The following is a 24,710-nucleotide window of genomic DNA, read 5'->3' as shown; positions in this document are numbered from 1 at the left end:
CGATCCCTGTCACCTATGCAGAACAGGGGTTTATTCACGGCAAAAATGGTAAAATGTCACCCAAGAATGTAACAGATGCTTTTGCACCCTGCTCCCTCTTCTGCTGTGCTGGTGGCTCTGTGCGACCACCGCCTCTTCCCCTGAACTAGACAGGTCACTCGCATGACCTTGATTCCATGTGGGGTCTAGGACCTCATCGTCCTCCACATCATCTTCCACCCAGTCCTCACCCCTGCCCTCCTTGTCAGTCTGCACACTGCAGAAAGCCGCATCAGTTGGCACCTGTGTTTCGTCATCATCAGAGACATGCTGAGGTGGTATTCCCATGTCCTCATCAGGAAACATAAGTGGTTGGGCATCAGTGCACTCAATCTCTTCCACTTCTGGGGCAGGGCTATGTGGATGTCCCACGGAAACCCTGCCAGCAGAGTCATCAAAAAGCATAAGAGACTGCTGCATAACTTGGGGCTCAGACTGCTTGCACGATTTGCAAGGGGGTGAGTTGAAAGACAGATGCCCATAGGCTGTAGGTGCCAATGCAGTGTCCCAGGGGGTCAGTAGTGTGTGCTGGGCTTTGTAGTGCAGATTGACCACTAACCTGGGATCCACAGTCGTCTTCAATTGGGGCAAACACTGGAACAGGCAGGTAGTTAAAGAGTTCGTGACGCCAGTGTCAATTAAACGGTGACACGCCGTGTAAAGTATGGTGGACAAATGAAGCAAGCACAGGATAGCCAACAAAAACTGGAACTTTACTGAATATCAGCGATAATAATACATGGACACTGGTAGTGCACAGTTTCCATACAAGACGGTTGGTTTTGGAAGAATACAGATGGTTCTTGACAGTACAGAAAGGCCGGTCTTAGCGATGAATTATACAGAGTGTTAATTACAGGAGATGCAGTACAGGCGGCTTGCACACTATTCCTGTCTGGTCCCGCTATATGTGAATTTCTCCAAGGTCTAATGCCCTTTATCTGGCGTACCCTTGAAGCTGTCCTTATCTCGTACCTCCTCTGTTATCTTGAGTACCTCTCGCTTTATCTGATCGGCCTCTGTGGTAATCTGTGTCTTGGCTTGTGGCTCACTTATGCTGCTTCAGCTGAACGGATGGTGACTCAGGAGGGGAACCTTTTCCTTGGATCCGGAACCCGGTTACAGGGCCTTTACTACCCTCTCCTAGCCGACAGGCTTCAGGCCTGCTATGCTCTCACAGGCCCATAGCCTTGCTTTCTCTCAGACACAGGATCATTTCTGACCTCTGCTTCCCACTGTCTGTCTCCTCAGCCTCCTGCTATTACTTCCTGACTGGGCCTTATATAACCTAGGGTTCTCTAGCTCCCTCTAGTGACTCAGAGCTGGAACTACACCCTAGCCGGCCTGCAATGCACGTTTCACAGTAACAGGAAATACATAGCATGACATTATAGATATTCTATACCAACTTCCCCTTAAATACAGGGGGAACGACAATACCCAAGTGACCCTTCAGTAGTGACGGGCATCTCGCTCCTGTACACTACATACCCCGCTGCTTTAAGCTGAGTACGACCTCGTACTCCATCAGGGCCCGTCCAACTGGAATCATGACCTGCAATAGAGGAAGACACATGCATGCATACAGATATGTCATTTACACTCTAATCAGACCCAATTGGAAATGGCGAAGTGCGGTGACAAGGGGCGTCGTTCTCTTTCTTCACAGGATAGTGAGTGGAACGGGGGCGCTGACCTGGCACAGCGGATGTTGAAAGAACCAGGATAGTCCATGACAATAAATAAGTCCATAATAAATTAACCTCTCAGAGGCTTGCACATAGGAAGTCCATCTCTGGGCACATATACTTGAATAGAAAAACCGGTTATTAAATACTGTCAGCAGCACACATATAAAATGACAATACAGGACTCTGACAATACCAGGGCCTTGTTATCCTGGCAAGTCCTGCTTACCCTTTAAAATAGTGCTGACATAAAAATGTCTTTTCAACCTGAAATGGGGGTGAAAAGGGGTTAAATTTGTGCAAAACTTCAAGGCACAACCGGGAATTCAGCAGCAAACCGGATGTCCCAAACAAAACAGAGGCAGCTGGAAGCCTTGGTACACAGTGGCACGTTATAGAATTGGAATGCCACCGGCCGTGGGTAACTGGCAGCGAGCTACACCAGCTCTGCCAAACTGGAGGGACAAACGGCCATTAAGAAAAGGAACAAGAGGGCAAAAGTACTCACAGATGCGTATCATAGTCTTCTTCAGATAAAGATTCAATGTCGTATCCCTCTTTTGATGAAGAGTCGACGTCGTCCCCTTCTCCTGATACAGAGTCAATGTACTGGACTTGCAACAATTGTTCTGGCAAGGACGGCCACATTTGAAAACCGTCACCTCTTACAATCTTCAGAGGGGGAGGCTTGTCTTTTACGGCCTCCATTTCGGCTTCTGTCCTCGGGAATGGAAACCATCTTATGCCTCCTGCGATACCGAGGTCCGCCACCCAATACACCCTCTTTCTCAGGGCCGCTAGTTCTGCCTTGGTACAGGTGGTCGGATTCACCGGAGGTTCAGGGGGTCCGGCCGCTGGGGGAACGATGGCAGCCGCTGCTCGACATCGGGCCACTGCGCATTCTTCCGCCCGCTGGCAGCTGTCCAGCCGCTCTCTCTCCTCTTCTCTCCTCACCGCATCGGGAGGGGGGTGCAGAGTCGTCGCTGGCTCCTCCCACACACTGGGCCGGTCTACCTCTATCTGAGGCCCGCCTCCCAGGCGCAACTTTTCAAAGTAGTTAGCCGCTTCGTCACTCCTTAAGGTGGGCGGCGCTCCAGGGCAGTCGTCTCCTCCTTCTTCTTGGAAGGTTTCGGCGCCAACTTTTCGCGCCTCTGCACATCCTGATGGCGCAGTAAAAAGCCTCATGGCGCCGGCGGCCATTTTAGATATCCTGATGCTGCAATTCACTGACAGCAAGCAGGATGATGAAAAGTCCAGTAAAACACAGTCCACAAATGCGATTTTCTCTCTGGGGGTAGCGCAACACAGTATAGCGTCTTTGATTCCTCCCAGGCGCAATTGTAATCCACAAGTTAGGAATAAAGGTTGCAGTCTTTGTAATACGGTGCTGGAATGGTTAAAGCACACAGTTCACACTTCTCTGCACTGTAGAAGTATGCGTATCCTGTTCGTGACGCCAAAAAGAGCGATGCAGTGTCCCAGGGGGTCAGTAGTGTGTGCTGGGCTTTGTAGTGCAGATTGACCACTAACCTGGGATCCACTGTCGTCTTCAATTGGGGCAAACACTGGAACAGGCAGGTAGTTAAAGAGTTCGTGACGCCAGTGTCAATTAAACGGTGACACGCCGTGTAAAGTATGGTGGACAAATGAAGCAAGCACAGGATAGCCAACAAAAACTGGAACTTTACTGAATATCAGCGATAATAATACATGGACACTGGTAGTGCACAGTTCCATACAAGACGGTTGGTTTTGGAAGAATACAGATGGTTCTTGACAGTACAGAAAGGCCGGTCTTAGCGATGAATTATACAGAGTGTTAATTACAGGAGATGCAGTACAGGCGGCTTGCACACTATTCCTGTCTGGTCCCGCTATATGTGAATTTCTCCAAGGTCTAATGCCCTTTATCTGGCGTACCCTTGAAGCTGTCCTTATCTCGTACCTCCTCTGTTATCTTGAGTACCTCTCGCTTTATCTGATCGGCCTCTGTGGTAATCTGTGTCTTGGCTTGTGGCTCACTTATGCTGCTTCAGCTGAACGGATGGTGACTCAGGAGGGGAACCTTTTCCTTGGATCCGGAACCCGGTTACAGGGCCTTTACTACCCTCTCCTAGCCGACAGGCTTCAGGCCTGCTATGCTCTCACAGGCCCATAGCCTTGCTTTCTCTCAGACACAGGATCATTTCTGACCTCTGCTTCCCACTGTCTGTCTCCTCAGCCTGCTACTATTACTTCCTGACTGGGCCTTATATACCTAGGGTTCTCTAGCTCCCTCTAGTGACTAAGAGCTGGAACTACACCCTAGCCGGCCTGCAATGCACGTTTCACAGTAACAGGAAATACATAGCATGACATTATAGATATTCTATACCAACTTCCCCTTAAATACAGGGGGAACGACAATACCCAAGTGACCCTTCAGTAGTGACGGGCATCTCGCTCCTGTACACTACACCAACACTCATCTTTCAGCAGGGGACTGGGTGGGAGACAATGTTAAGGAACTGTAGGCACTGTCAGCAACCCAATCTACTATAGTCTGTACTTGTTCTGGCCTCACCATTTGTACTGTCCTATATGCAGTGTAGGCCGCAAATGTACTTTCTAGCGTAAAAGATGAGCATTTGTCACCCAACAATGTAACAGACGAATTACTGAAATGTATTTCCCTGTCCACTATGGAGAGCAGGGGTATATCACAGCCAAAAATTGGGACAACTTAATGAAGGGGAACTATTAGTCCCCGAAACTCGTTGTTTACATGGCTATGCACTTTCTTTAAATAAAAAAAAGAATATCCAGATTTAAGTTTCATGTCCGTTTCCACCAGTGGATTTGCGCCATTGCAGCATCTTTTCTTCTCGACAAGCACTCTCTGGAGGATTGGACCCCCTTTCCAGGAGAGATATTACCTGCGGCTGCAGCCCTGTGGATTTGGATTTTACTCCATTCATATCTACAATAGAGTTGTGCCTATCTGTAGCACAACTCAATAAGGTGAGTCTTGCTCTTTCTTTTCAATAATTTAATTTATTTGAACGTACTATCCTATTGTGCGCCCCTTTCTCTCTCCCACCACCCCACTTGTGGTTCGAGTGGAGGTTAGAGACTTCCACTTCTACAAAAATTGGTGAATGTCAACCGACATTGTAACAGACGAATTACTGAAATGTATTTCCCTGTCCACTAAGTAGAGCAGGGGTATATCACACCCAAAAATTTGGGACATGTCACCCAACAATGTATCAGACAAATTAGTGAAATGACTTAAAATAACATAAAATACTTAAAAAGTATAACAATGGCTACATGGAGCCGGTATACATGTCTATTCTGCACAAGGTACGGACAAGTCCTGTGGGACCAGGCCTGGTTCATTTTAATGAACGTGAGCTTGTCCACATTGGCTGTGGACAGGAGGCTGCGCTTGTCTGTGATGACGCCCCCTGCTGTGCTAAACACACGTTCAGACAATACACTGGCTGCAGGGCAGGCCAGCACCTCCAAGGATAGTAACGCTGATAACGGCGTCATGGGCACTGGCCATGTTGGTGGAGTACTCGAAACAGCACAACAAGGAACACAGGTCTCACATGGAGGCCCAGTCATTGGTGGTGAAGTGGTGCTGTTCCGCAGAGCGACTCACCCGTGCGTGCTGAAGCTCCACTATCACCTGCTGCTGCTCGTACAGTCTGTCCAGCATGTGCAAGGTGGAGTTCCACCTGGTGGGCACGTCGCATATGAGGCGGTGAGCGGGAAGGCCGAAGTTACGCTGCAGCGCTGACAGGCGAGCGAGCAGCATGGTGAGAACGCCGAAACCGCGCACAGACGGGCGGCACTTTATGCAGCAGCTCTGACATATTAGGGTAATTTTTAAGGAACCTCTGCACCACCAAATTCAGCACATGCGCGAGGCAAGGGATGTGCGTCAAACCGGCTAGTCCCAGAGCTGCTACGAGATTTCGCCCATTATGGCACACCACCAGGCCGGGCTTGAGGCTCACTGTCACCAACCACTCATCGGACTGTTGTTCTATGCCCGTCCACAGCTCCTGCGCGGTGTGGGGTTTGTCCCCCAAACAGATAAGTTTTAAAACTGCCTGCTGTCGTTTACCCCTGGCTGTGCTGAAGTTGGTGGTAAAGGTGTCTGACCGGATGAGGAGCTGGTAGAGGATGAGGAGGAAGCAACAGGAGGCAAAGAGAAGCGCCCTGCAATCCTCAGTGGTGGAAGGACATGCGCCAAACTGCTATCCGCCTCAGGCCCAGCCACCACTGCGTTTACCCAGTGTGCTGTTAGGGAGATATAACGGCCCTGACCGTGCTTACTGGTCCACGTATCCGTAGTCAGGTGCACCTTGCCACAGATGGCGTTGCGCAGTGCACACCTGATTTTGTCCCCTACTTGGTTGTGCAGGGAAGGGATGGCTCTCCTGGAAAAGTAGTGGCGGCTGGGCACGACGTACTGTGGGACAGCCACCGCCATAAGGCCTTTAAAACTCTCCGTCTCCACCAGACGGAATGACATCATTTCAAAGGCCAGTAATTTAGAAATGCTGGCATTCAGGGCTAGGGATCACGGGTGGGTAGGGGGGTACTTCCTCTTTCGCTCCAGTGTTTGGGAGATGGAGAGCTGAACGCTTCCATGGGACATTGTGGAGATGCTTGGTGACCCAGGTGGTGGCGTTGCTGGCACATCTTCTGTTTGCGGGGTGGCAGGTGGTACCGTCACTCCAGAGGGGGTTGAAGAGGCCGAGACTGCAGCAGAAGAGGAAGCAGGAGGAGCCAGAGACCTTTCTTGGTTTTTGAAGTGTCTACTCCACTGCAGCTCGTGCTTTGCACGTAAATCCCTGGTCATGCAGGTGATGCTCAGGTTGAGAACGTTTATGCCTCGCTTCAGGCTCTGATTGCACAGTGTGAAAACCACTCATGTCTTGTCGTCAGCACATTGTCTGAAGAACTGCCATGTCAGGGAACTCCTTGGAGCTGGCTTTGGTGTGCTCGGTCCCTTGCTGTGGTGGGCAGTATCAGGCGTACTGTCTAGGGGACGGTCGATCTGCTTTTGCACCCTGCTCTCTCTCTTCTGCTGTGCTGGTGGCTCTGTGCAAACACCACCTCTTCCTCCAAACTACATAGGTCACTCGCATGACCTTGATTCCATGTGGGGTCGAGGACCTCATCGTCCTCCACATCATTTTCCACCCAGTCTTCACCCCTGCCTTCCTTGTCGGTCTGCACACTTTCAAAAGCCCCAGCAGTTGGCACCTGTGTTTCGTCATCATCCGAGACGTGCTGCGATGGTCCTCCCATGTACCCATCTTGAAAGATAAGTGGTTGGGCATCGGTGCACTCAATCTCTTCCACTTCTGCGGCAGGGATAGGTGGATGGCCCTGGGAAACCCTGCTAACAGAGTCATCAAAAAGCAGAAGAGACTGCTGCATGACTTGGGGCTCAGACTGCTTGGCTGATTTGCAAGGGGGTGAGGTGAAAGACTGATGGACATCGGCTGCAGGTGCCAACTGTGGTCTTTCAGCAGAAGACTGGGTGGGAGACAATGTGAAGGAACTGGATCCACTGTTAGCAACCCAATCTACTATCGCCTGTACTTGTTCAGGCCTCATTATTCGTAGAGCCGCATTAGGCCTGACCAAATACCGCTGCTGGTTTTGTCGCCTACTCGCACCTGAGGAAGGTGTTTCACTTGTGCGTGTAGCTGGCACAGATCGACCACGTCCTCTCCCTGCAACAGGAGCTCCACCAGCACCAGGACTGGTATTTAATGCTTGTATTGGACTGTCGCAAATGCAGCACAGGCCCCAAATGTAGTGTCTTGCACAAAATGGGTGTTTTCTTAAAACCAGAATATAACTGCAGTATTTAATGCTTGTATTGGACTGTCACAAATGCAGTGCAGGGCGCAAATGTACTCTTTAGCAAAAAAATATAGAATTTTTCCCCACAGAATCTAACAGATGGATTTACTTGGATTGTACTTTACAGAAAAAATGTGAATATGTCACCCCCTGGGTCCCTGAACTCACAGACGGATTCCCTATATTATTTTGCCTTCCCCTGGCACATGTGCAGTGCAGGTGCACTTAAAAAATGGGTATATGTTGCCCACTGAACTAAAAGAACAGGGTTAAATTATTGTCCCTGGTACATATGCTGTGCTGGTGCACTGAACTTGCACAAAATGCCCACCGACGCCCACCTAACTAACAGACGGATAAAAGTTATTTTTCTCTGTCACTGGGCTCAGGGCAGGGTACAAAAATGTTGCACTGCAACCACAAATCAAAATCGCTGTAGATCGCAGACTTAACAAGTTCTGATATCAGATTCTTTCCTATTCTCTCCCTCACAACAGCAGCAGCATCCTCTCCCTACACTAGTAACAGCAGAGTGACGTGCAGCGCTACATGACTCCAGCTTATATAGAGGCTGGGTCACATGCTGCTCTGGCCAATCACAGCCATGCCATTAGTAGGCATGGCTGTGATGGCTTCTATGGTCAGACAGTTAACCGCTTGTTGATTGGCTTCTCTGCAGCCTTTCAAAAAGCGCCGAACACTGAACCCAAACTTTTACTGAAATGTTCGGGTTCGGGGTCCAGAAATCCTAAAGTTCGGGTTCACTTAACCCTAGTTAAGATATCTTTTATTTATTTATTAATTTTTTTTGGGGGGGGAGGGGGGGTGTTATTTTGCCGTCATGGTGGATTCATGGACTGAATTACTGGTAAGTCTAATTCCGGCTTTACATTTCACCACCATGACGGGAACCAATTAGAGACCTAACTGATCACTCTAAATTAAGGGGGGGATATGGCCTGAAGGACTTTCCATCCAAATGATAGTTCAGAGGACCCCGACAAGTCTAATCTGTAATGTTTTACAAAACGTGTTAATACTGGACCAGCTTGCGGCCCTACAAATCTGCTTCAGCACCAGCTTTTTCTGCATATGAAAATAACTTGGCTCTAGTGGAATTGGGCAATTGAGCCCCTGAATCTTGTAGCAATCTGAAATGGTCTGTTTAATCCATCTGGCGATGGTTGCCTTAGATACCATTTTTCCTTTAGTTATCCACTAATCTGAAGTCCTTTGTGACCTCTAAATATTTAAGGACCGTTCTCCTGACATCCAGGGAATGAAATTCTTCCTCTTTAGAGTTTCTAGGATCTGTGCAAAATGAAGGTAGTACTATATCATGGTCTTTATAGAAATTAGATACTACCTTAGGTAGAAAACCTGGGTCTAACTTCAGGACTATTATGTCATCCCGTATGGTAAGATAGGGTTCCCGGATAGGGAGGGCTTGTATTTCCCCCAGCCTCCTGGCCGATGATATGGCTATGAAGAAAGCAGTCTTGTGAGATAGAAACTTAATGGAACTTCCCTCTAATGGTTCGAAAGGTTGTCTTGTTAGGCCCTTGAGAACAGTACTTAGATCGCAGGAAGGGACTTGAGGTCTAATGGAAGGTTTTAATCTAGATGCAGCTTTGATGAATCTTTTAATCCATCTATGGCTAGCCAAATCAGTATCAAAGAAAACGCTCAGAGCTGATATTTGAACCTTCAGGGTAGAGGGTCTGAGGCCCAACTCCAGGCCCCTTTGAAGAAACTCAGGAATCTGCTGAATATTAGGTTCTGAGTGATTGGGTGTGATTTCTCCTGCCCAGGAACAGAACTTTTTCCATATCTTTAGATATATAGATGACTTCACCTTCTTCCTGCTTGCTTTCAGAGTGGATATAACTTCCTCTGATAGACCCTTGTGTTTCAATATGTCGGATTCAGGGTCCATGCCGTTAACTTGAAGAATTCCGTACGAGGATGCGTGATCGGGCCCTGAGTCAGAATGTCCTTCCTGGGGGGAAGGATCCATGATTGTTGTGGTGATAATCTCTTCAACAGGGAGAACCAACTACTTTTGGGCCAGAATGGCGTTATCAGAATCAGATTTGCTTTCTCCTGAATGGCCTTCTGTATAACTCTGGGAATTAGCTGGAATGGAGAAAAAGCGTAAGCGAGATCCCAATCCCAGGTCTGAGAGAACGCGTCTATCGCCTGGGGCTGGTCCCTGGGATTTAGAGAGTAAAAGATTGGAGCCTTTGAGTTGTCCCTTGAGGCAAATAGGTCTATGGATGGACGACCCCATCTTTTTACAATCATGTTGAAAATTTGTATGTTTAAATACCATTCACCCTGGTCTACTTTTTTCCTGCTTAGGAAATCTGCTACATTATTTTTGCTTCCTTTTAGATGTATGGCTGAAATGGACTTTACTGTACTTTCCGCCCAGGAGAATATTTTCCCTGACCGGTTTCCTAGCCTCACTGACCTTGTACCCCCCCCCCCCGATGTCTTAGGTAGGATACAGTCGTCACACTGTCGGAGAATATCTTTATGTGCTGGCCCTTCAATTCCTTCTTGGCTACCTTTAAGGTTTCCTACACTGCTCTGAGTTTACGATAATTTGATGACTGGGCAGCTATCTCTGGAGACCAGATTCCATGATAGAGATCTTCGCCGACCTTTGCTCCCCATTCTGTACCGCTTGCGTCGGTGTGGATTACTATCGATGGTACTTTCTGCCAGACTACTCCTTTTTCCAATTTTTTTTTTTATTTAGCCACCATAGGATGGAATCTTTTACATGCCCCGGGATCAGAAACTTCTGGTCTAGTGATGTCTGGTGTTTGTCCCATTTCCTCAGTAACCAGGCCTGGAGAGTTCTGTAGTGAATTTGACACCAGGGAACTGCCCCGATGCAGGCCGTCATTAATCCTAAGAGACTCATGGCTTCTCTGATGGAGTAGGATCTTCTTCCCAGGAATTCTCGAGTCGCTTTCTGTAAGGATTCTATTCCTTCTGGTGGAAGAAAGGATGCTTGTTTTGTTGAGTCTAGGAGTATGCCGAGGAATTTCATCCTCGTCTTTGGTAGTAGGACTGACTTTCCTTGGTTTATTACCCATCCTAGATCTTCTAAAAGATGACAAAATCTGCCTAGATCTGATGTTTTGAATCTGATATTAGAAAATCGTCCAGATAAGGGACTATAGTTAATCCTTCTTTTCTCAGGAAAGCCACCATCTCCACTATCAACTTGGTGAAGACCCTGGGTGCAGATGAAATTCCAAAGGGGAGGACGACAAACGGAAAATGGACTATGTTCCCCTGGCTCAATCACAGGAGTATGACAACTCTTAGGTACTCCTGTGATTGAGCCTTGATCGGGACGTGATAGTACGCATTCTTTAAATCGATTGTACACATTAACGCGTCCTTCCCTATCAGCAGGATGGCAGTGCTCAGAGTCCATTTTGAACTTCCTGTATGTTATATGCCTGTTCAGGTCCTTTAGGTTTATTATGGTTCGGTAAGAACCCCCAGTGGTTTTTTTACAAGGAACAGATTTGAGTAATACCCTTGTCCCCGTTCGGATTAAGGCACCAGAACTACTCCTAATTTTATGAGCTCCTGATTCCTGAACACCTGCCCAGATATTTTTTAGGAGTATCTTTGAGGAATGGTAAGTGACGCAGAACCGTGTTGGAGGGGGATAGGAAAATTCTATTTTGTAACCCTTTTATTATGTTTATGGCCCAAGGGTTTGAATTTATTGACTCCCATTGAGGAACAAACCCTTTTAGTCTCCCCCCTATCCTGGCGTCATTGTCTGTCTGTACTTTTATTTTAGGGATTGAGGCGATACCCTCTACCGCACCCCCCCTTTCTGGTAACTCCAGCATCCTGTTCTGCCCTTCCCCCGATAAGACCATTCCTGGTTATATTGGGAACGAAAGGGCAATTTTCTCCTAGGGGGTCTTTTCTCAGGGAACCCTTTTTTCTTATCTGTGGCCTCTTCTAGCATTTTGTCTAGGACTGGCCCAAACGCATACGCTCCGAAGAAAGGAATTGAACATAATTTAATCTTAGAAGTCTTATCTCCTGCCCAAGATTTCATCCCGAGTGCTTCCCTAGCGGCATTTGATAGCGCTGCGTCTTTTGGCGGAAATCTGTTTCAGCCGAAGCATCCGCTATAAACCCTGTTGCAGACTTCAGCAAGGGAATAGACTATTATTTCTTCCCTTGGAGTTTTATTAGCTAGATGTTTCTGTAGCTCATCTAGCCAGAGGTACATTGACCTGGCCACCGCTGTAGCTGCAATATTAGTCTTTATACTGTACATGGCTGCATCCCAGGATTTACACAAGAGGCTATCAGGTTTTCTCTCCATGGGGTCTTTTAACTGAGTGGAGTCCTCAAAAGGTAGCGAGAGCTTTTTATTAACCTGTATATCGATCTTTGGTATCTCATTGAAAACTTTCGATTCAGTGGGGTCAAATGAGAGCATACTCCTGAATTCTCTAGAGATTCCAAGTCTCTTTTCTGGATTCGCCCATTACCATCTCTTTGATGTTTTCATTAATGGGAAAGACTATCGTTTGGCCTTTAGCCCACCGAACATTTCCTCTTGTACCGAATGGGGTTTCTGATTATCCTCTATCCCCATCGTATCTCTGACCGCTTTTAAAAGGTCATTAATTTCCTCGGTGGAAAAATTGAATTTTTTAGATTCCTCTACAACCTCCCCTTCCGATAAGGGATTATCGTCATCCCATCTTTTGGACGAGGAAGCTTCGTCTATCAGACCGTCAGAGTCTGAGGAGGAATTTTTTGCCAACCTTTGGCGCTTGAGAGGTTGAAGGCCAATGGTCTCCTCACAGAATGATGCAAGAGAAGATTTAAACTTCCTCGTGGATCATAGATGGCTGTTCCTCTCGTACAATTGCATGATTTTCCTATCTTGTGACGTAAAGTCATGATTTTATTAAAGACACGGAGGCGAGTATTGCTATCTCTTTCTTTACTAAAATCATATAGCAGCAAAGAATAAACACATCAATCAAAAATGGAAACCATGGCAACTGACTCCTCCCCACTGTGCCAGTATAACAGTTCTAGCCTCTGTCGACTCCTCCTCTTTCTTTGATGGTGATAGTCCACTGGAAAACTGATCGATGACCAAACACTCCCTAGAAACAGAAGACCAACCAACTCTTCAACCGAAGAATACAACTGGAAACTCAAACGAAAGTAGCAGCTGGAAAGCGGTAAATTCATCCTATGAAAACAAAACAAGACAAAAGGTAGAAAAAACGCCCAAAATGAAGGTAACAATCATCAGTAACGCATTGCAGTGTATATATAGTAACATAACTGTCGGATGTAGACATAATATAAATTCACAATTATCAAGTCTCAAAAACCAGGGGGGGAAATAGGGCGGGGCAATACTCGCCTCCGTGTCTTTAATAAAATCATGACTTTACGTCACAAGATAGGAAAATCATGCAATTTTATTACATGACACGGAGGCTCCTATTGCGAGTTCAAAGCTGACTTACCACAGAAGAAAAAACATGAACTGGAGGCCGGAAATAGAATTCACGAAAGGTAGATACTCGTGACCAATCCGCCAATCTCATAATGTCCTCCAAACGGGCGCCTGCCATAGTCATGGAGGTTGCCGAAGCCCCTCTAGTGGAATGTGCGGAGAAAATCGCCGTATTCACACCTGCCAAGGACATAACCCACTTCACCCAGCGGGCTAGAGTGATCGTTGAGACCGGTCCAAAAAGGGCGCCGGTATGATAGAAAAAGCTGTGGACAATTAGGCGAACAAAGAGGGAGAGTACGTATCTCATATTCCCGGAGGCAGGCCACAGGGCAGAGGGCAGGGGAGTCCGGAAAACACGGATAAGAAAATGGACCCGATATTAGTCTTGGTGCGTCGTGTGATGTTAAACACAACCCCATCAGGAGTGAAGGATCGAGCGTCGTAATCCAAAGCGCGGACGTCAGACACCCTCTTGCAGGAGATCAAGCAAAACAAGGAAACTAGCTTAGCAGAAAGCTGGCGAAGGGCAAGGTCCGTATTTGAAGGCCACGAGGAAAAAAGGGACAGCACAGAGGAAACATCCCACGTAGAGGAGAAACGAGGTCTGGGTGGACGGGAACCTCTAAGAAGACGGCAAACTAGAGGATGCTGACCCGCCGGGCACCCCCCAAACCCGTGGTGAAAAGCAGAAATGGCAGAGCGGTACAAGTTGATGGTACGGTATGCTTTACCATCCTCAAAAAGCGAAGTAAGAAATTGAAGTACATCGGTTACAGGGGCTGAAACGGGATCCAGGTGCCTAGCCAGGCACCAATCAGTCCAAGATCTCCAGGCTGACCGATAAGACCGTCTGGTCCCTGGAGCCCACGCCTCGTCCAATAGGCGTCTAGCTGAGTCCGAAATTCCAGCGACATTCCAGGGTTCCCTGAAATTCTGTACGCCAGAAGTTGGAGGGAGCCTTCGAGGATAAGAGGATGCCCGAGACCCGAAGGATCTAACAAGAGGTCCAGGAAGAGCGGAAGAAGTAGAGGGCATTGGATTAGACACTCCAGAAGTTGGGGAAACCACGACTGGGTGGTCCAAAACAGGACTATAAGAACGAGATCCGCTCCCTGAAGGCGGGTTAGAGTTAAGACTCGTGGGATCAGAGCAAACGGAGGGAAAGCGTAGGAAATGTGGCCGGTCCAATCTTGATGAAATGAATCTACCGCCTCCGCGTCCGGACGCCAGCTGTAAAACCGAGGGAGTTGGGAGTTCAGACGAGACGCAAAGAGGTCTAAACAGAAAGGACCCCAACGGGATGAAATGGACGAGAAGACTGTGGTGTCTAATCTCCAATCGCTGGAGTCTGACAGAAAACGAGAGCTCCAGTCTGCATGGGTATTGTGTAGGCCCGGTATATACTCTGCCGACACCGTGATCTCCCTGGCAAGGCAGAAAGTCCAGAAATCCCGCACCAGGTGGGATAGGGTTGTAGAATGCGTGCCTCCCATGGAATTGACATACCTGACCGCAGAGATGTTGTCCATCCGCAACCTGATGCAAGCCTTGGTCAGACTGCTCGCGAAACTGCGAACTGCAAAAGAGCCCGCCAGCAGCTCTAAGGCGTTGATGTGAAGACCGGACTCCTCTACTGACCAATGACCTCCAGTAGTCACTCCGTTGCTGTAAGCTCCCCAGCCTAGAAGGCTGGCATCCGACTATCGTGATATCCGGACGGGGTCGAAAAATCGCCTTCCCGTTCCATACTTCCAGGTTGTGGACCCACCAAGTCAACTCGTCTCTGGTGTCCTCGTCCAAGGTGATCAGATCCGCGTATGATGCTCCCGATTGAAGGTGGGCAATTTTGAGCCTCTGCATGGCCCGATAACGTAGAGGAGCTGGGAACACTGCTTGGATGGACGAAGAGAGAAGGCCTATTATACGGGCCAGGTGGCGTAGGGAAACTTGTGGAAGAGAGAGGGAATGAAGGAGCTCCTTGCGGATGGCCCGCACTTTGGAAGGAGGGAGGCTGAGGGTCTCCGTGGATGAATTGATGGTGAAGCCCAAGAATTCTATGGACTGGGCCGGAGTCAGAGACGACTTCTCTAGATTGAGAAGAAACCCCAATCGAGATAACAGGTCCATGGAACACTGCAGATGTGTAAGCAGGACGGAAGGGCACTGGGCCATGATGAGGATATCGTCCAGATAAATAATCAGACGAATCCCTCGACTGCGGAGACAGGAGATGACCGGCCGTAGAAGTTTGGTGAAGCACCAAGGGGCCGAAGAGAGTCCGAAGGGTAGACATGTGAACCTCCATACCTCCGAGCCCCAGAGAAAACGAAGGAGATCCCTGGAAGACTCGGCTACCGGCACTGTCAGGTAGGCATCTTTCAGGTCCAGTTTGACCATCCAATCTCCATGGAGCAGCAAATCCCTGAGAAGGTGTATGCCCTCCATCTTGAAGTGCCGATACTGCACGAAAGCGTTTAGAGCCCGAAGGTTGATTACGGGACGCATCTGGCCTCCTTTTTTGGCCACCAGGAACATACTGCTTATGATTCCCTCTGTGGATACGGGAGCCCGCTCTATGGCACCCTTCTGACATAGCGCCGTCAGCTCCTGATGTAACAACTGGCGCGTTGAGGACGGGAGGACTACAGGATGTGGAGGAGGGATTTGGATCTGAGAGCAAATCAGTTCTATGTGGAATCCCCATACAGTAGAAAGAACCCATGGGTCGGCAGTGATGGTTGACCAGACATGGGAAAAAAAAGACGGAGCCTGCCCCCTACCCAAGGGGTCAAAGACGTTGGAAGTCGACTTACCGAAAGGGCGTCGGGTAGATGAACCTCTGGCTCCGCGGGAACGCCAAGAAGATCCTCGGGTGGGGAAGAAGGCGGGTGGCTGCCGGAACTCTTGTGTGTAGGAACGATAAGGGAAGGAGCCTCGACCCGAACCACGGGTCTGGTAGGAAGAACGGCCGGACAGGCGGCCCCTAGAGCTGCCGGCCCTGTGAGAGACCCTACCCTGGAAGACTCGTTTCATCGAGGTCTGGGCCTTGTCAAGGGCAGTGAAGGCTCCTACAAATCGGGACAGGTCCTTTATGAAGGAATCCCCGAACAGTAATCCCTGGGCCTCTTTACCTGCCTCTGTGAGGGCTAAATTAGAGAGTTTGGGTTCTATCTTGAAAAGAATCGCCTTTCGTCTCTCTATGGAGAGCGAAGTATTAACATTGCCCGTGATGCACACGGCACGCTGAACCCATCCCCGGAGCTCCTCCGGATCTACCAGTGAATTCTGGATTCTGGCTGACTCAGCCAATTCAAAAATTTTGTCAGTGGGCCCAATAGGTCTAAAAGCTTGTCCTGACAGGACTTTAAGGCCGACTCAAGACCCTTCTTTGGGTTCCAGCCCGATTTAGAGAGGAATTGACACATCTTCGGGTCAACTATAGGCATCTCACAGACCTTGTTGGGAATAATAGGTCTGGGGCACTCAGCTTTCATTTTATTGCGCGCCTCCTTAGAAAGAGGTTGGCGCACTCGGGCTTCTAGGTACTTTGCCACATGTGAGGACGGGAGCCACTCTGCAGACCTAGGGTGATGTAATGCATCGGGGTCAAATAGGGGCTCACCCTCGGGATCTAAAATAGCTGAGGATTTCAAAGGAACCTCCAAGGAAGCAGACCGTGGCGTGATAGATCCTGAGGATTGACCTGGAAGGTCCGAATCCAAAAGATCTTCCTCCTCCAAGTCCTCAAATTCGATAGAGTGATACTGAGCCTCCTCATCTGAGTCGGGTTCAGAGCCCGAAACGTAATCTGGTTGCGCTCTAGCGCATTTCCACAGCCTCGCCTTTTCTGCCTGGCGGGCATAGGCTCTTTTGCGTGAACGGGGCACGCCATCTTGGGTGGCTACAGTTCCACCAGTCTTAACGGTTCTGGAGGCAGGTAGTAAGGTCTCAGATGGATGGGACCTAGAAGGTTTGGAGGAGGGGCCGGCCATAAGGGCCTCAGAAATTGAATAGACCCCATAGCAGCCTGGATAGCTGCAGTCACTGAGCGCTGAATAGCCGAAGTCTGTGCCTCTACAGACATGGCACCTGGTTCCTGTGTATTAGAGGGCACCTCCAAAATTTTAGGGGAAGACTCACACCCACCCATGTTGTCTTTGGACATTGTAATAAAACAAGGCAGTATTAACTGAGCCTAATGTGGCTAATAATGATCAACAAAACCCCCAAAGCACAGAGAATATCGCACTAGTGAGGATATAGGGAGGCTCCGGCAGCTCTCTGAGGAGAAACTGAGGAAATCTCGCGAAATATCGCGAGATCACGCCCGGCTCAGTGAGGAGAGAGCGGGAGGCGCGCGAACCGCCGGAGACCTGGTGAGGTAAAATGGGGGCCGAAATCTCGCGAGATCTCGGCCGCCCAGAAGGGAGAAGAAAACGGAGCGGAGCAGAGGGGGCGGTGAGTGGCGGAAGCCCGATGAAGCAGCGAAATGGCCGCACGGGGGGGCGGGGGTCAAAACAAGCGGCGCTAGAAGAGGGTAACCGAAAACCTAAATAAGGAAAAAATGCCTAGGGAGAATAAAACAAATAAGGGCCACAAAAGAAAAGAGTGGGGAGGAATGAAACACCTCACACCCTGAAGAAAAGACTACAAGAAAAGCATATAATATATCACAATAACCTAATACAATATATAATAAAGCTCAGCCCACAGAATTGAGACCACTGTACTTATCTGTGAGAAGAGCAGCAAAGAAAGAGGAGGAGTCGACAGAGGCTAGAACTGTTATACTGGCACAGTGGGGAGGAGTCAGTTGCCATGGTTTCCATTTTTGATTGATGTGTTTATTCTTTGCTGCTATATGATTTTAGTAAAGAAAGAGATAGCAATAGGAGCCTCCGTGTCATGTAATAAAATTCCTGTTATACACTCTTTACAGAGTTTTTTTTTGAATATTGTTCAGGAAGTTTTGCATAGCATTGAATGCATTTTATACTTCTCTTGGGCTTCTTCAAAAGCCACTTTAGAGACCTACAGCAAGAGAGTAAGACCATCAATGCAGAATTCCTTAAATATATCTGCATGTATATTCTCAGGGCATACTGACACAGCTAGAAACATATGCAGGAGCCATGCCCCGGAAAGCACTCCATTAAGGGAGAGAAAACACATCGCAACACTTACAGTCCCATTTTTGGTCCATGTAATATTTCCCATTTCCTTCTATTGGATCCCAATCGTAGAGGTTTGTCCAAGTCCGCTGCAGTCAGAATGTGGCAGATAATCGCACTTTACCCATTGACCAGCAGGTGGTAGCATCTGCTATAACATTCAGAATAGTGAGAATATGTAGCGCATGGTTACTTAGCAAACACTGCCACCTGCTGGATAAAGGGAGAATAGCAGTCAGAAGCTGGTACAAGCTGTAGCTGACTCCTGGCAGTATATCCAGACTGCAGAAAAACACCACCCGTTTAGGCTTTTTTTTTTTAGCTCCAGATGGAAATGAACATGTCGATATCAGCATGGACTGCAATACAGAAACATCTCCAGTGCCTGGACAGATTGTCCCCATTGTGGTGTAGGCCAGGGGTCCGCAACTTCCAGCTGTCATGAAGCTACAACTCTCAGCATGCTCCATTCATTTCTATATCTCCTGAGAAATAAGAACCATCTCACTAGCACCACCTTGTGGAAGTGACTCCTTATGAGTGAAAACCGGACCTTTTAACAAGACTTCGGACATGACATGTAAAGTCGCCCGGCCAGATACGGAAGAATATTTCTACTATTAAGGCTTGTTAAAAGGTCAGATTTTGACTCATAAGGAGCAACTTCCAAAGGTGGCGCTAGGAAGATGGTTCTCTTCCCTCAGATGTATATTGTTTTCCAATGGAGCAGGTCCAGTAAGTCTCCACACAGGGCTGGCCTCTTTAACCCTTTCACCCACAGAGGTTTACCATTTTAGCGCTGTTTTTCACGCCCTGCCATCGCTTTCCTGTTCACAGACGGAGGGGGGCTTGTTTTTTGTGGGAAAAGTTGTACTTTCTGATGGCTCCATTTAAAGGGAGTCTGTCCCCTCCATATGGCCATACACAGCGCTTACATTGTCCCATCGCACACCTGTACATGAATGTAACGTTACCTTTGTCTTTTTCTTTACACTTGCAGAAGCTCGAAAAACAAAGTTTAATGCAAATGAGCGCTCGCAAGTGCCCGGGGCGGTGCATTGTTTCCCGGCCCTCCTATTCCCTTGAGTCATCCTTCGGTCCGGCTGAGATCCCGCACTGCAATGCCCATTGTGGGCACGGCCTCACTTTAACTACTGTGCATGCGCCGGTGCGAAACCAGTGGCAAAGGGGGGTTGGTCAGCACATGCACAATCGTTAAAGTGGTGCCGTTCCCACAACGGGCATTGCAGTGTGCATGCCCCTGCCCGGCGAGGCAGTGCGCTGGTGCGGGATCTCAGCCGGACTGAAGGATGACACAAGGGAATTGGATGGCAGGGAAACAATGCAAAAAGGCAACACCGGTAACGCCGCCCCTGGTACTTGCGAGCGCTCATTTGCATATATATTAAACTTCGTTTTTCCTGCTTCTGCAAGTCTATAGAAAGAGACAAAGGTAGCATTACATTCATGTACAGGTGTGTGATAGGGCAATGTAAGTGCTGTATATGGCCATATGGAGGGGACAGACTCCCTTTAATACTACATACGATGTAGTGGGGAGCTGGGGGGAAAGAAAAAAAAAAGGTCCAAGTGGGGGTGGAATTAGGAAAAAAAAACCTAAAACCTAGATTGACAGTTTTATGGGTTTTGTTTTTATGGTGTTTCCTATGCAATAAAACTTTGCTGAGACTGCCCCCCCCCCCAGGCTATGAGCTGAGCAGTGCAATTGGCCAGCACTACAGCATAGAAGGAGACCATGGCAGGTTCCCCTGGGTGGAGCCTAACTAAGAACATACCGGAGGCTATAACCGGAGAGGCGCCCGGGGATAACAGTAAGTGCAGGGGGATCCCTGGGCGCCGCTCTACACGTCTGTATAGTCAGTTTAGATACTTTATTCTGGTGAAAGGTCCTCTTTAAGCTGTATGGGAGTTCTGAGAACAGCAAAGTTGAGCCTCATTCACACAGTCAGTGATTGAGCCAAACCCAGGTGTGGGTCTAGACACAGAACAGGAGCAGACCTTTCCCTTATACCTCGTGTTTGTGGAGGCTCCAATCCTGGTTTCGGCTCACAATCACCGACGTGTGAATACGGCATTAGCAGCTGCTGATCCCTGAAGTGGTGGAACGCAGTATAAAGCTAGTCCAAATCCATGGAGGTCTCAAGACAAAGCCTGTGTCTATAGGAGATGACCAAAACCAACTCTGTTGTTCCCACTTGTAACAGGTGGTCACCTCAACTGCAGATGGGGGCACAAGAACCCAGTTTTCGGGATCACTGGGAGTCGAGGCAGGTAGATACGGCATATTTATATGCCAAAAATCTAAAGCATAGAAAAACCCTAAAAGTTGCCACCTTCTGGGATCCAGCATTGTAGGTCATCAAGACACTGCTGCAGGCTGCATGTGCACAGGGCCAGAAGACATTGCAACAACCAGACTGAGGAGCCACCGGGGGGAGGGGGGCAACTAAGAAGCACAAGATTGGAGGCAAAATCTAGGAAGGTGCGACTAGCATCTGTCCACCATTTTGGCGTAACCTGTGGCAATAAGTGTCTAAGGTGGAACACCGTCATGCTGACCACCACTACAGGTCCCAGACAGAGGACAAACCTCAACATTCCTGGAACTGGTGACCACCACAGGTTACTTGTGGCTTCTGCTCCTCATTAGGAGATTAACCCAAGCAGCACCGCCATGTAGCTTCAATTAGGTACAACACAAATAGATACATTTTTGGGGTGTTTTTTATTTTACAGATTTGAGCAGAATGCAAGAACTTCACATCCTGGCGTTGAGCATTCTGTGAGGAGAGAAAGGAAACAATCAGAACTGGAGACAATTAAACCCCCTCTAAACAAGTCCCGTTACATCCGAACCTTCTCAGACAAATGCCTCAAGGACATCAAGTGAAGGGCGGCCCTTGTCCCAATGAGCAGACATCCACAGCACAGAACGTGATGCAGAAAGAGCCCAGTGGAAAAGGATTCGCCCTGTCAGACTCGTCATCGTATCATCACTGAAGGTTCAGAGTCAGCACGCCCCCTCAGTACATACCCATTAAGCGGTGGGCACAGGCTGGGGCATGGCAGGGGGCTGTGCCTGCTGCTCTGGCTTGGCTCCCTTCTGCTCAGAGATGGGGGTGGTTGGCAGGATCTTCTCTTTGGGTTCCACAATGCCGACGTGGTCAGGCAGGGGCTTCGATACGCCTCCCCAGAAGCGCAGAATGCCGCGAAGACTCTGGCCTGTTCGGCGTCCTTTCACCTGCCAGTCTGCTTCTACTAAAAGATGGGAAGGAAGACCACCTCTGGCCCCAGTGAAAACCAGGCCTCCCAAGTTGGAGATGAGGTCCACATTAACCTCTCCAGCCCAGCTTTGGCATAAGCTGCGGGAGGGCTGAGGAGATTGGTAAGCCAATTGTTTGTTTTTTAAGAAAAATAAAAAAGGAAGAAACTCTTCTCACCCCTGTAGGAGTTACTCTGTGCTCCTACCCCCTTAGGAACAGGAAAAACAGAGGGTGGGAGTGGGCTTCCTAAACACTCTGTATTTCCTGTCCCTATAGAGGTCAATCTCATTTGTAGCAGTCATGGTGGATGAAACGGAAAAATTGCAAATCAGCCATTTCGACTATTCTCGTTTCACTGTTTTGGATAAATATTTTAATAGTTACGGGTGTTTTTGCACGTGGTGATGCTACTGATTATTTTTGGGAAATAAGGCAATATAAATTTTTAAAACTTTTTTTACTTTGATAGTTTCCCAAGAGGACTTAAAGGGGTTCTGCACAGGTGTCGGACCCCCACCGATCAGATGCTGATGATCTATCCACAGGATAGATCATCAGTTTAAACAAAGTGCAGAACCCCTTTAAAGAAGCGCAATCAGATTTCTTTAGACCCCACTGCATTAACCTTTGGGTCTGAGACTTACACTATGGGGCAGCTGCGTGCAGCAGCCGCAGATCATTCAGGAGGGCTGAGGCTGTCGCAGACACTGTCGAGCTCCACTGATCCTCACTAGGGGGAGCTGGACTGCACACTTTAGGCTTTTGTGCACCCAGGTGCCGTGGTCAGATTTGATCCCATACATTAGCCATGGGTGTCTGTTTAAAACAGCAGGCACCCATCAGCTATTACACCTACAAGTGGGCACCATCTTTACAGATGCACCCTGTGCTGTACAGGAACAGCACTAGGTGGGGAGGGGTTAAGGAGAGCCAGTACCTTGCTAAGGCTTCTTTCACACTAGCGTTTTTTGCTGGATACGGCAGGGTTCAGAAAAACGCTTTCGTTACTGATAATACAACCGTCTGCATTCGTTTTGAATGGACCCGGTTGTATTATCTTTAACATTGCCAAGACAGATCCATAATGAACTCCATTGAAAGTCAATGGGAGACAGATCCGTTTTCTATTGTGCCAGAGAAAACTGAACTGTCGCCATGGACTTGCATTGTGGGTCATGGCGAATCAGTCTTGCTCCGCATCCCAGGACGGAAACCAAACCGCAGCATGCTGCTGCTCTCTGGTATGAGAACGGAATGTATTTTAGAGAATTCCATTCTGTTCATTTACATTTTTCCCCATTAACAATGAATAGGGACCAGACGGAAGCGTTTTCCCCCCAGTACTGAGACCCTATGATGGATCTCCATAATGGAAAATATTAACGCTAGTGTAAAAGTAGCCTTAAGCTGTATGGGAGTTCTGAGAACAGCCAAGTTGAGCCTCATTCACACAGTCAGTAATTGAGCCAAACCCAGGTGTGGGTCTAGACACAGAACAGGAGCAGACCTTTCCCTTATACCTCATGTTTGTGGAGGCTCCAATCCTGGTTTCGGCTCACAATCACCGACGTGTGAATACGGCATTAGCAGCTGCTGATCCCTGAAGTGGTGGAACGCAGTATAAATCTAGCCCAAATCCATGGAGGTCTCAAGACAAAGCCTGTGTCTATAGGAGATGACCAAAACCAACTCTGTTGTTCCCACTTGTAACAGGTGGTCACCTCAACTGCAGATGGGGGCACAAGAACCCAGTTTTCGGGATCACTGGGAGTCCGAGGCAGGCAGATACTTATGGCAGATATGGCATATTTATATGCAGAAAATTTAAAGCATAAAAAAACCCTAAAAATTGCCACCTTCTGGGATCCAGCATTGTAGGTCATCACAGACACTGCTGAATGTGCACAGGGCCAGAAGACATTGCAACAACCAGACTTGAGGAGCCACCGGTGGGGAGGGGGGCAACTAAGAAGCACAAGATTGGAGGCAAAATCTAGGAATGTGGGACTAGCATCTGTCCACCATTTTGGCGTAACCTGTGGAAATAAATGTTTAAGGTGGAACACCGTCATGCTGACCACCACAGGTTACTTGTGGCTTCTGCTCCTCATTAGGAGATTAACCCAAGCAGCACCACCATGTAGCTCCAATTAGGTACAACACAAATAGGTACATTTTTTGGGCGTTTTTTATTTTACAGATTTAAGCCGAATGCAAGAACTTTACGTCCTGGTGTTCAGCATCCTGTGAGGAGAGAAAGGAAACAATCAGAACTGGAGACAGCAACCAGAATAAACCCCCTCTAAACAAGTCCCGTTACATCCGAACCTTCTCAGACAAATGCCTCAAGGACATCAAGTGAAGGGCAACCCTTGTCCCAATGAGCAGACATCTACAGCACAGAACGTGATGCAGAAAGAGCCCAGTGGAAAAGGATTCGCCCTGTCAGACTCGTCATCGTATCATCACTGAAGGTTCAGAGTCAGCACGCCCCCTCAGTACATACCCATTAAGCGGTGGGCACAGGCTGGGGCATGGCAGGGGGCTGTGCCTGCTGCTCTGGCTTGGCTCCCTTCTGCTCAGAGATGGGGGTGGTTGGCAGGATCTCCTCTTTGGGTTCCACAATGCCGACGTGGTCAGGACGCCTTCCCCAGAAGCGCAGAATGCCGCGAAGACTCTGGCCTGTTCGGCGTCCTTTCACCTGCCAGTCTGCTTCTACTAAAAGATGGGAAGGAAGACCACCTCTGGCCCCAGTGAAAACCAGGCCTCCCAAGTTGGAGATGAGGTCCACATTAACCTCTCCAGCCCTAGCTTTGGCATAAGCTGCGGGAGGGCTGAGGAGATGGGTAAGCCAATTGTTTGTTTTTTAAGAAAAATAAAAAAGGAAGAAACTCTTCTCACCCCTGTAGGAGTTACTCTGTGCTCCTACCCCCTTAGGAACAGGAAAAACAGAGGGTGGGAGTGGGCTTCCTAAACACTCTATAGGGACAGGAAATACAGAGGTCAATCTCATTTGTAGCAGTCATGGTGGATGAAACGTAAAAATTGCAAATCAGCCATTTCGACTATTCTCGTTTCACTGTTTTGGATAAATATTTTAATAGTTACGGGTGTTTTT

The 24,710-nt window shown here is 48.4% G+C and overlaps 3 long non-coding RNA genes and 2 other non-coding genes across 5 annotated transcripts; 1 reads left to right on the top strand and 4 right to left on the bottom strand.

Moving 5' to 3' along the window:
* The first annotated feature begins 20,239 nt into the window (after window positions 1-20,239).
* LOC122930332 lies at window positions 20,240-23,421 on the top strand. Its single transcript, XR_006388120.1, has 2 exons — window positions 20,240-20,600; window positions 23,374-23,421. It is a non-coding gene; the product is annotated as an uncharacterized LOC122930332 (long non-coding RNA).
* On the bottom strand, window positions 21,036-22,659 carry LOC122930331. The gene is made up of 2 exons (XR_006388119.1): window positions 21,364-22,659; window positions 21,036-21,109 (listed from the first exon to the last, which is right to left on the bottom strand). It is a non-coding gene; the product is annotated as an uncharacterized LOC122930331 (long non-coding RNA).
* Window positions 21,185-21,331, bottom strand: LOC122933518. Its single transcript, XR_006388471.1, has one exon. It is a non-coding gene; the product is annotated as a small nucleolar RNA SNORD15 (small nucleolar RNA).
* Window positions 23,422-23,762: 341 nt separating the features above from the next.
* LOC122930329 lies at window positions 23,763-24,391 on the bottom strand. Its single transcript, XR_006388118.1, has 2 exons — window positions 24,099-24,391; window positions 23,763-23,836 (listed from the first exon to the last, which is right to left on the bottom strand). It is a non-coding gene; the product is annotated as an uncharacterized LOC122930329 (long non-coding RNA).
* On the bottom strand, window positions 23,920-24,066 carry LOC122933516. Its single transcript, XR_006388469.1, has one exon. It is a non-coding gene; the product is annotated as a small nucleolar RNA SNORD15 (small nucleolar RNA).
* Window positions 24,392-24,710: the final 319 nt, after the last annotated feature.

Source organism: Bufo gargarizans, chromosome 3, assembly GCF_014858855.1.
Source record: "Bufo gargarizans isolate SCDJY-AF-19 chromosome 3, ASM1485885v1, whole genome shotgun sequence".
Lineage (NCBI taxonomy): Eukaryota > Metazoa > Chordata > Amphibia > Anura > Bufonidae > Bufo > Bufo gargarizans.
Note: the sequence above shows the minus strand (reverse complement) of the source record. Positions and strands in the feature narration are given on the sequence as shown.